The 12,396-nt window shown below is 44.9% G+C and overlaps 1 protein-coding gene and 1 pseudogene across 4 annotated transcripts in view; both read right to left on the reverse strand.

Annotated features, from left to right (window-relative positions):
* Positions 1–12,396, reverse strand: part of DCLK1 (doublecortin like kinase 1) — a gene marked incomplete at its 3' end in the record, with an annotated part of 550,874 nt that overhangs the window by 161,162 nt on the left and 377,316 nt on the right. The window lies entirely within an intron of this gene.
* On the reverse strand, positions 4,774–6,854 carry LOC308511932 (neurofilament light polypeptide-like; annotated as a pseudogene). The gene is made up of 3 exons: positions 6,829–6,854; positions 6,575–6,611; positions 4,774–6,009 (listed from the first exon to the last, which is right to left on the reverse strand). The product of its transcript is annotated as a neurofilament light polypeptide-like (transcript).

A 12,396-nucleotide genomic window follows, 5' to 3' on the forward strand; every position in this document is an offset into this window, starting at 1 on the left:
ATTTCTCCTTGCCCAGTAACAGCTTTGTCAATGGCAGACTGCAGTAACTCAGCCAATGCAAATCACTTTAGTTCAAACTCTCAGTTTTCTCCAATGAATACTTCATTTGGAACAGTTCCTTCCCAAGTCCATAAAAGAAAGTTCCTCCCCTTTGTTTTTCTGAACTTGCATGTGGTTCTTGGGATTAGACCACATACCCCCAATAGTAGAGGCCTGGTGCACAAAATTTGTGCATGGGTGGGGTCCCTAGGTCTGGTTGGCGATCAGGGCCTAATGGGGCCGTCTCTCCCAGTCCCAAATTTTGTGCACCGGGCCTCTAGTATTGCAGTCCTTTGTTGTTACCCAAAAAAACATTTTGTTGGATAAATATTTGGCTATTTGTTTAGGGCCAACGATGCTGTATTAGCCTTCTCAACACCCCCCCCCCCCCCCCCCGCCCCTTCACTTTGCTTCAAATAAGTCAATTTTTAGGAGGAAAGACTGTGTGAGGAAGAATAATAAAGAAATACAAATTTGGGGACAGGCCAGTATTATCATTTTTAAAACAAAATTCCAAGTTTCTTAATCTCTGAAAACCTGAGGAAGATTATTATCTAGGAACTGATCTCAAGAGCATAAATTGATCATGTGTGTCTTATACCAATATTATTTGTTAAGGGAAGAATTATTTATATATATATAAAAGCCAAGTGACCAGAATGATGAAATGACCAGAACAACCAGCACTGCGGTGGCCAACCAGCCCAATCAGGGCCCTGATCGGCCGCCCCCCACCCTGATTGATCAGGGGCAGGGCTAGCCGGCCAACCTCTCATGTCCCCTACCCCTAGCTGGCCCTGCCCCCAATTGGGACTGGGCGAGACGGCCCCAATAGGTCCTGATTGCCAACCAGACCTAGGGACCCCACCTATGCACAAATTTTGTGAACTGGGCCTCTAGTATCATTACAAATAGAAGCTTTTAGAGCAGGGGTGGGCAAACTTTTTGACTTGAGGGCCACAATGGGTTCTTAAACTGGACCAGAGGGCCAGAACAAAAGCATGGATAGAATGTTTGTGTGAACTAATATAAATTCAAAGTAAACATCATTACATAAAAGGGTACGGTCTTTTTTTTTTTTTTTTTTTTTAGTTTTATTCATTTCAAACGGGCCGGATCTGGCCCGCGGGCCGTAGTTTGCCCACTGCTGTTTTAGAGTATGTCCACATATATAGGGAATGTGAAATTATGAATGACAAAGATCTCCTGGATCAAACAATTTCTTTTTTAAAAATATATTATTATTGATTTCAGACAGGAAGGGAGAGAGAGAGAGAGAAAGAAACATTAATGATGAGAGAAAATCATCTATTGCTGCCTCCTGCACACCCCCTACTGGGGATCAAGCTTGCAACCCAAGCATATGCCCTGATTGGGAATCAAACCATGACCGCCTGGTTCATAAGTCAACACTCAACCAATGAGCTACACCAGCTGGGCAAACAAATTTCTGTACAAATTCAGCTTTCTAAGTTCTTGCACAGTCATGAAATGTAAGGGAGACATTTTAAGGTGAGTTGATATTTGTGGGCAATTCTTTATATCTTACTCTGAAAACTTAAGATTTCCTTTCCTCATGTTTGCCAAAAAGTATAATATTTATTATCCTATTTCTCATGTTTCCTTCTTACTTGACTTTCCTTTTAATGAGAAATATCCTTCACATCAACTGCCTAATAAAATAATTGGTTGTATAGTTTAGTTTTAAAGTATTCTCTTCATGAGCCATTCATCTATTTTCCTTTCTAGTCCAAATGGCAGACATTAAATTACATCTCTGGGTGGATGTAATTAATCATTTGTTCCTAAGTGCAGAAAAGAAGAAAAAGGTTAGAAGCATTTAAAGCCTCTTTGTGTTTCCTTTTTATTAGGAAAAAGCAAACAGTGGGTTGAAAACTTGATTTATTTCCCTTAACCCTGTTTGAAGATCACCTTTAAAACAAGGGGTCAAATGTAGCTTAAAATGAATTCCCTATGCAGTATTTATGTAAGTCCCTGGGTTAAAGTATTTCAAAGCTAATAAATATTGGAGTCATATGAAGGCAGCCATCTAATATGACAGTATACAGGATTTGGGAGTGATTGTGGTCTTTCAATGAAAGGATCCAGCTAGAAGGGAGATGTTATGGTTGACTTGTGGGGAAGCTGCCTGAAATAATGATATTCGATTTCCATTTGGTCCTCTGCCATCAAACAAACAAGTCATTACTGCAATCCACAAAGTAGCTATCCCTGGTAAAGTAATTCACTAAATGATTTCAGTAGATTACTTGCTTTTTGTGGCTACACTTGTCATCTTCAAATATTTACCAAGAAATTGCAATGTTAAGCTAAGATAAACTTGTATTTTTATAATCAATTTGGCCCACTATTTCCAAAACAAAGAGGAAAGTGACAAACCATGTTTAAAGACATTCAATTACACAGAGATTTTTTTCCTTTCCAAACATATTAGCAGAAATGCATTTAAATTTTTTTTATAAATATACTAGTAGTCCAGTGCATTAAATTCATGCACAGGGGGGTGGAGGGGTGCCCCTCAGCCCAGCCTGCACCCTCTCCAATCTGGGACGCCTCGGGGGATGTCTGACTGCCAGTAAACCGGCAGTCAGACAACCCCCTCTCTCAATCCGGGACTGCTGGCTCCTAACCGCTCACCTGACTGCCTGATTGATTGCCTCTAACCACTCTGCCTGCCAACCTGCTCACCTTCAACTTCACCCGCTGCCGGCCTGCTCACCCCAAACTGGTCCGCTCTGCTGACCTGCTTATCCCCAACTGCCCGACACCGCCAGCCTGATCACTCCCAACTGCCCTCCCCTCCTGGCCTGATCACCCCTAACCAACTCTGCCTTGGCCCTGCCACCATGGCTTTGTCCAGAAGGTTTCACTGTCTAATTAGCATATTACCCTTTTATTAGTATATATAGACTAGAGGCCCGGTGCACAAAAATTTGTGCACTCGGGGGGGGGGGGTCCCTCAGCCCAGCCTGTGCCCTCTCGCAGTCTAGGACCCCTTGGGAGATAACGCCCTGCTGGCTTAGGCCTGCTCCCGGGTGGCAGAGGGCAGGCCCAATCCCTAGGTGCAGCCCCTGGTCAGGCTCAGAGCAGGGCCGATTGGGGAGTTGGGGCACCACCCCCTTTCATGCACAGAGCAGGGTGGATCGGGAGGTTGTGATGCCACCCTCAGTCACGCTCAGGGTAGGGCCAATTGGGGGGTTGGGGCACCGCCCCTGTCACACTCAAGGCAGGGTCGATGGGGAGGTTATGGCTCTACCCCGTCACACACAGAGCAGGGCCTGTGGGGGGGCGGGGGTGGGGTTGGGGCACCGCACCCTGTCACACACAGAGCAGGGCCGATCAGGGGGTTTGGGCGCTGTCCCCTGTCACCCTGATACCAGTGCTGGGAGGCATATTACCCTTTTACTATATAGCATAGAGGCCTGGTGCACGGGTGGGGACCGGCTGGTTTGCCCTGAAGGGTGTCCTGGATTAGGGTGGGGGTCCCCACTGGGGTGCCTGGCCAGCCTGGGTGAGGGGATGATGGCTGTTTGCAGCTGGTCACACACCCTTCAGGGTGGGGTCCCCAATGGGGTGCCTGGCCAGTCTGGGTGAGGGGCTGAGGGCTGTTTTCAGGCTGTCAGGTGACTGAAGCTCCCAACCGCTCCTTTTTTTCTTTTTTTTTTTTATTCTGGGCCAGCTTTAGCTCTGAGGCTTATCTCCAGCTCTGAGGCCTCTGCTGCTGAAAGCAGGTATCTGGTTTGTTTGTGTTCTATAATCGAAACAATGTATAACTCCAGCTCTGAGATACCGGTTCGCTGAAAGCACATTTCTGGGGTTTTGTTTAGCTTGTATATTTGTTACAATGTTTCAAACTGCCAGCTCAGAGGCCGGCAAGGCAGACGGGGAATGTTGGAGTCCGCTGTCACTGAACCAAGCAAGCTTCATTCATGTTCGCTTTAAGCTGCCTGGCTGCCGGCCGCCATCTTGGCTGGCAGTTAATTTGCATATCTCACTGATTAGCCAATAGGAAGGGTAGCAGTCGTACGCCAATTACCATGTTTCTCTTTTATTAGATAGGATAGTATGACATACTGCCATAACTATAACATATCTACCAGTATTACTCTATGAGAATACGTGCTTCATGGGATAGGAAGGCATTTAATACATTACATTGTATATGTTGTAAGTAGTAGGAAATACTGTATTCATAGCAATAATATACACCCTGTGACTTCCCTTCCTTATTTGGGAATGGTTCCCCAGTTCTTTGAACATTTCCTGGCCCCTGATGTATTTTTTTTTTCATCAGTGTAACTTTTTTTACTGTTTATTGTACATAATTTGAGGTCTTTAATTTCTAACCACCAATGATTCAAAGAACTATTTTTTTTCCATGAAGTTTAACATTAACATTAGTGAATTTATGTATTCATGTGTTTTTTATTGTAAACATTTGAATTATTCACATTGCCATAGATCCTGAACTCATAAGCATGGACCATGCACAGGCTGGCAGCAAGCCAAAAAGCCACTCTGCAAGCAAACAGATACTCTGCATAAGGAGAAAAGTCATAGCACAACATTTAATGTCCAACCTGAGTCACCTCAGAATGTTACATATATTGACTTCTTCATTCATATAGTATCGGGAACTCAACTGCTTGGTTGGTGACAGGGTTGACCTGGTTTCAGGAGGATTATTCCTGAAATAATTAAGGAAAGGGGGGCTCAATCTTTCTTCTTGATTGCTTGCTCCTCCCCAGCACCTTCCTCTTTCTTCTCATTTTCAGCTTCTTGGGCATCTTCTCCTTCACCTTCACCTCCTTCTTCCTCCTTTGTGTCCTCAAATTCTTCCTTGACACCTTCTTTCTCTACCTCTCCTTCCTCTTCCTCAGCCTCTTCCTTCTCCTTCTCCTCCTCTTCAGCTTCTCCTTCAGAGGAGGGTTCATCCTTAGCTTCCTCGGCTTTTGCAGCTTCAATGGTCTCCTCCACTTCAATCTGCTCCTCCTGGACATGGCTGGTGTATTAAGAAGGGAAGGAGCGAGCTGACATCAAGTAGGACCTGGTCTGTAAACCACCGTAGGCAGATGGGCCAAAGACCTGGGAACTCTGGGAGAAGCCGCTGGCTATGCTTCCCACGCTAGTGAAACTGAGAGTAGCTGCTGACTATGCTTCCCACGCTGGTGAAACTGAGCCGGTCTCCTCACCTTCCAAGAGTTTCTGTAAGCTGCAATGTCAATGTCCAAAGCCATCTTCACATTGAGGAGGTCCTGGTATTCTTTTAAATATTGTGCCATTTCACCCTTTGCAGTTCTCAACTCATTTTCTATTTTGTTGATTGTATCTTGCATAGCACTATTGGCGTTCTGCTTATCCTCCAGCTCTTGCAGCTGCTTTTCCAGCGCTTCGTTCATGTCCCGGCATGCTTCCATCTTCAGGGTCTTGGCCTTGAACAGGCGGCGGCTCTCTGATACCTCATCCTTGGCTGCGCCAGCGCTTTGATGTTCTTGGCAGCTCTGTTGGTCAGCACGGTGAAGCGGCTCTTGAACCATTCTTCGGCATTCTGCAAGTTCTTGGCAGCCAGCTTCTCGTACAGGGCGCGGATGTCCTTGAGCTCCGCAGAGAGGTCGGGCTTGGAAAACACGTCCGTCTTCACAGAGATCTGAGCATACTGGATCTGTGCCTGCAGCTGGGCGAGCTCCTCTTCATGCACCTTCTTCAGAAAGGCGATTTCGTCCATCAGGCTGTCATGCGCTTTTCGAGCTCAGTGCCGGCAAGAGCCGCCTCGTCTGCACCTTTGTGCGCCCCCAGCAGCCGGTCCTCGGTGTCTTGGCGCTTCAGCACCTCTTCCTCATAGCATGCCTGCAGGTTACTCCCAGCCCCTCCTGAGCCCTGGTGCCTCCTAACGGGGTCCTGAGGCTGCACCCCAAATCCCGCCGCCCTCTCCTCGCTGGGATCCGGGCACTGTGGGACAGGGGTGCAGGCGTCCCATTTTCATTAAAATGTTCAACCCACACCCTCCCCACCAGTGTCCGCAGGCGGCCCAGGGGCAGACAATGATCCCAGAGGTGCTCGCTGGCCCCGCTAGGATGGCCCGGGGTGAGAGAGCCCCACCAGGCCTTGTGGCTACGACTTGAACTTGCTTCCTTAACCAGGGACCTGGTGCTGGGTGGGCGGCAGCGGTGCTTCCTCCCCAGCCCCCGTTGGAGGGTCCCTGTGGTTTCAGAACCAAACTCCGAGGGCCTCCCTGGGTGGCAGCTGCCCTGAGCCCGCTGGTTCTCCCTTGATCCCACCAAGGCTTCTCACTTTTGCTTCTCGCACTTGGCTGAAAACCTTCTCAGTCCACTTGCCATAGTAATCAGTCGGCTGAAAGGACTGGGGACTCCAGCGGGCCTGAGGGGACTGGGGGCCGCCACCTTGGTGTCAGAGTGATGGTTAATTTGCGTATTACCCTTTTATTAGATAGGATTCTTGTTAAAAAACAGACAACTAATCTTGTTCTCCTCATCCTTCCTGGAACATCATGTACCTGATAACCATTAAAGAAACCCAAGACGTCATTTAAGCTAAGAGAGAAGACATTGAACACAATGGTGTTTTAGCAACTATAGAATTCTAGTGAGGTCTATTGGGCCCCACTTAAAAAACATGTTTATACTCGCAAAACATTTACTGCATAATTTCCACTTTTTCTTTCAAATTAATCTATCACAATGCTTTATAATAGATTTATTTTTACAAAAATGACATATATCTGTGGGCGAAGAGTGGCCACATGCTAACCTGACTAGCTGAGAGAAGACCTGCATGGCGGCCTTATAAACTCAGAGGCCTAAAATAACCACAAAGAATGGTCTAAAATTAAAAGTTTTTAACCAAAAGCAATTTATGGTGGGTAGTCAATGTCCTAGGCTGGCATTTTCCCTGACTAAGGTCAATCTGTATCCTAACTGAGCCTGTCTATTGTCTTTTTGCATCTAAGATAACAAATCTTTGGAATGTTACAGTAATTTTCTTTTTTCCATATCCTTCAAAGCACAGGCACTGTTCTGTGGACACCACAAACCCCCTCATTGTTATTGAGTTAATTGTTGACTGTAACAATCCTGTACCCACCTACGTAAAAGAAGTATGTGTCTATCATTTTTTTATCATTTTATTTTTTTATCTAATCCCAGAGGTTCCCCCACACTGCTTTCTCCAGTCTCCCTATGCTAGAACCAATGGATTTCATGTCTCCTCATTTGATTGTAATGTATAAAATAAGGTGCAACACTGTAATTCTCTAGAGCAGCGGTTCTCAACCTGTGGGTCGCGACCCCTTTGGGGGTCAAACAACCCTTTCACAGGGATTGCCTAAGACCATCGGAAAACACATATATAATTACATATTGTTTTTGTGATTAATCACTATGCTTTAATTATGTTCAATTTGTAACAATGAAATCGGAGGTCACCACAACATGAGGAACTATATTAAAGGGTCGCGGCATTAGGAAGGTTGAGAACCACTGCTCTAGAGCATCATCTAAATCCATTGAGATTTTGCTTCCCAGCAATTATCGACTGTTTGGCTCAAATAAACTCAGAGAAATTCTTCACAGGTTTGAATGCTTATTACATTGACACACCCATAAAAAAAATTCAAACAGTGCAAAAAAGTTAAATTAAAGCAATAGATCATTTCAAATTGAGGGTTAAGAGCTATGCCATGCTGTGCCACACTAGAATTTCCTGTTTTTCTTTTGCAAACACTTTTCAAAGTTTATTTACTAAATTTGTTCCTTTTTGTCTGAAAAGAGTTTATGATTTCTTGATTTTTAAAATTACTTATGTTACATTTTGTTAATTTTGCTAGGTATATAATGGAAGATATTGTATAATTCAGATTCATTCCCTCATCATTTTTTTAATACTAGGTGATAATATTATTTCTTAAGAAGAAACTTGGCTTTTGATTCCCTGATTCACCATCTAATTCTCATCTATAACAGTTTTATTTTTATAACAGTTTTATTTTGATTATTGCTTTCTCTCAAGCCTTTCCCTTTCAATTTATGAAGGGAAATGAAGACAAAATGCACTAACAGCCTATTATAGCCATGCAATTAATAATTATACATTTATTTAAAAGTACTGTAATAACGAATAAGAGAAAGACAGATATCAATCACATGATCTCACTTATATGGGGAATCTAATGAACAAAGTAAAGTGACAAATAAAATAGAACCAGAAACATGGACACAAGGAACAGACTGAGGAATCTCAGAGGGAAGGGGGAGGGAGGGCAGGAAGAGATTAACCAAAGAACATATATACATATATGTATAGCCCATGGACACAGACAATAAGGTGGTGAAAGTCTGGGGGAGGACAGAAACCAGGTGAGGATGGGGGGAAAAGTGGATATCTGTAATACTCTCAACAATAAAGAAAAAATATTTTTAATGTGCTATAAAAAATCCTATATAATAAAAGGGTAATCTGCAAATAGACCGAACAGCAGAACAACCGAACAACCAATCAAAGCGTAATATGCTAATGATATGCTAAGGCTGCTCAACTGCTCACTATTATGTTCACCAACCACCATATGGCAGAAGTCAACTGGTCAACCAGTCACTATGACATGCACTGACCACCAGGGGGAAGATACTCTGACCAGTAGGTTAGCTTGCTGCTGGGGTCTGGCTGATGGGGATTGAGCGAGATGGGCCAGACACATCCTGGAGTCCTCCCATGGTCCCTCCCCGGCCCGATCGTGCACCGGTGGGGTCCCTCAGCCTGGCCTGCACCCTCTCGCAATCCAGGACCCCTCAGGGGATGTCGATCCCACAGGCCACTCCCCTTGGGAGGGCACCAGATGCAGGGCTCATGGCTGGAGAGCACTGCTGTGGCAACATGAGCCTCTCCCGATCGGGACTGATTGGGCACTAGTCCATGGCAGGCACAGTGGGGCTGGGATGAGCAGGAGCAGCAGGGAGGAGCTGCAGGTGGCATTGGACTGTGGGTTTTGGCCTGATCCCTGCAGGCCACCCAGAGGAACCCCACTTGTGCACGAATTCATGCACTGGGCCTCTAGTCCTATATAATAGATAATATGCCAATTGACCATCATGACCTCGCATAAGATGGCTGCCCCCATGTGGTCACAAGATGGCTGTCCCCATGTGGTCATAAGATGACTGCTTCCATGTGGTCACAAGATGGCCACCCCCATGTGGTCACAAGATGGCCATGCCCATGTCATCACAAGATGGCCGCCACAAGATGGCTGGCAGGGGAAGGCAGCTGTAGGCAATTGGACCAGCAGAGGAGGGCAGTTGGGAGCAACCGAGCCATCAGGGGAAGGTAGTTGGGGGCAATCAGGCTGGCAGGAGAGCAGTTAGGCATTGATTAGGCTGCCAGGGAAGTGGTTAGGGCAGGGGAGGGCAAACTTTTTGACTCGAGGGCCACAATGGGTTCTTAAACTGGACTGGAGGGCCAGAACAAAAGCATGGATTGAGTGTTTGTGTGAACTAATATAAATTCAAAGTAAACATCATTACATAAAAGGGTACGGTCTTTTATTTCAATAGTTTTATTCATTTCAAACGGGCCAGATCAGGCCCGCGGGCCATAGTTTGCCCACGGCTGGGTTAGGGGGTGATCAGGCTGGCAAGCAGGTGAATAGTTGGGAGCCAGCAGTCCTGGATTGTGAGAGGGGTATCTGACTGCCCACAGGGATCGGGCCTAAACTGGCAGTCGGACATCCCCCAAGGAGTCCCAGATTGGAGAGGGTGCAGGCTGGGTTGAGGGACACCCCCCATTGCACAAATTGCGTGTACTGGGCCTCTAGTATTTAATAATATGGAATGTTTATGAGTGAGAAAAGTACATTATAAAACAGAGTATAGTGTGGACAGTTATGCAAATAAATGTTTTAAAGAGATATTTTTTAATAAGTTTTAACAGCAATTTTTTTCTCTAGGTCAAAAGATTGCATATAATTTTTTCTGCATTTCCAATTTTCTGTATTATATAAATGTTTCTTTTTAAATGGGAAAAATGTTCCTAAATTTTATAAAATTAAAAATTTTTAGAATGAATTTAAATATTAAAGAAGGACATAAATTTAAAAATGTCTCTCTTCCACTTCCTTTGACTCTCAGTTCAGCACCCCAAAGGTAAGCACTGATGATTTCTTTGGTATTTCATAAAATGTTAGTGCTTACCCAAACACGCACAAATATGAATATATGTATGCATATTATGTATGTATGTATGCATTCTTTTGTATTAAAATTGAATATCTATACTAATAATAGAGGAATAAGCAAATTGGCTGGGACACAGTCACACAACGACCAATCAGGATGGGGGTGGGGGTGGGGCCGTGGCGGAGAGCTCTCAGCATGCCTGTGCCAGGGGTCAGAAGGGCACAGAGGGGAATGGAGAGCAAATAGGCAGTTAAAGGTATCAGGCCAGGAGGGGAGAGCAGATAGGCAGTTAGGGTGATCAGGCCAGGAGGGGAGAGCAGTTAGGGGGATCACACTGGCAGGGGAGAGTAGTTAGGAACATCAGGCTGGCAGGGGAGCGGTTAGGGGTATCAGGCAGGTGGGCAAGTGAGCAGTTAGGTGCCAGTGGTTCCGGATTGCGAGAGGGATCCCAGATTGGAGAGGATCCAGGCCAGGCTGAGGAACTCCCACCCCCTGTGCAGGAAATTCGTACACCGGGCCTCTAGTCCTATATAATAAAAGCCTAATGGCGTCACGCCCTCATGCGATGCCCTCGCATGATGTTGCCACAAGATGGCCACCACAAGATGGCTGAGTGCACAGTGGAGGCAGGGCCCAGTGGCCGCTCTTCGCTGTGAGGCCTGGGGGTCCCGTGGCTTCACGAGGCACAGAGGAGGCCGGTCCCAGTGTATCCGCCACTTTGCGTGGAGGAGGTAGGTCACAGCAGGGGAGGACAGTTGGGGGAAACCGAGCCAGCAGGGGAGGACAGTTGGGGGTGATTGGGCCAGCAGGGGAGGGCAGTTGGGAGCGATCAGGCCAGCAGGGGAGTGGTTAGGGTTAGGGTTAGGGTTAGGGTTAGGGTTAGGGGAGAGTAGCTAGGAACATCAGGCTGGCAGGCAGAAGCAGTTAGGGGCAATCAGGCAGGCAGGCCTGTGAGCTGTTAGGAGCCAGGGGTCCCAAATTGGAGAGGGTGCAGGCCGTGTTGAGAGACACCCCCTCCCATGCATGAATTTTATGCACCGGGCCTCTAGGAATACATAATGTTGACACCTGGATTTTTTTTTTCCTGCCTAACAATTCATAATGGACAACTTATCATATTGGCCCATATAAGTTGACCTAGTTATTTTTTTAAAAAATATATTTTATTGATTTGTTGCAGAGGAAGGGAGAGGGGTAGAGTTAGAAACATCAATGAGAGAGAAACATAGATCAGCTGCCTCCTGCACACCTCCTACTGGGGATGTGCCCTTGACCGGAATCGAACCTGGGACCTTTCAGTCTGCAGACCGATGCTCTATCCAGTGAGCCAAACCAGTTAGGGCTGACCTAGTTCTTATTAGTGACAGTATAGTATTCCATTAAATGGATATATCATAATTTATTTAGCCAGATCTCAATTGATAGCTTTTAGTTTTTATTTTATGACAAATAAACTGCAATAAGCTTTATAATATACTTTTGTACACTTGTACAAAACATTTCTAGAGACACAGTTGATGGATCAATGACCAAAGGCAGATGTGCCTTTAAAATTTTTACACATTGGTGCCATTTGACAGTATTCCTATTCTTATCAACTTTGTACGAGAATGTATTTTTTCATGTTTTCATAACACTTTCTTTGCCTGTTCAGTGAAAATGGTATTTCACTGTTATGTTAATATATATTTTGTTACTAGAGAATTGAACACTTTTTTTCCCATATATTTATAAGTAATTGGGACTTTCTCATGAACTGCTTGTCCATTTTGTTCATCCATTTCTCTGTCATTTATACTTTTCTTTATTGGATGGTAAATATTCTTTGTATATTATGAAATTTAACAGTTTTTAGGACATATGTTTTACAAACAGTGTATATTTATTTTTTTCTCCTGACTTTAAATTTTATGTTTTGCCATTCAGAATTAACTGTTTTGCATTCTGATTGGCAAACATTTTCTTTTATATGTTCTGGGAATTAATTATTATAAGAAACCCATCCAATATGATGTTTAAACAAAAGGCTACAAAGTGTTTTCAAGGAATGTTCTCATTAGGTGGGTGACATTGTAGGTTCTGGAAATGACCAATAATGCACATGACTGTATAGTTGAGTCATGTCTTAAGGAAGTAGCACAAAATGTTA

The sequence above is a fragment of the Myotis nattereri genome (assembly GCF_964212035.1).
Source record: "Myotis nattereri genome assembly, chromosome: 2".
Taxonomy (NCBI): domain Eukaryota; kingdom Metazoa; phylum Chordata; class Mammalia; order Chiroptera; family Vespertilionidae; genus Myotis; species Myotis nattereri.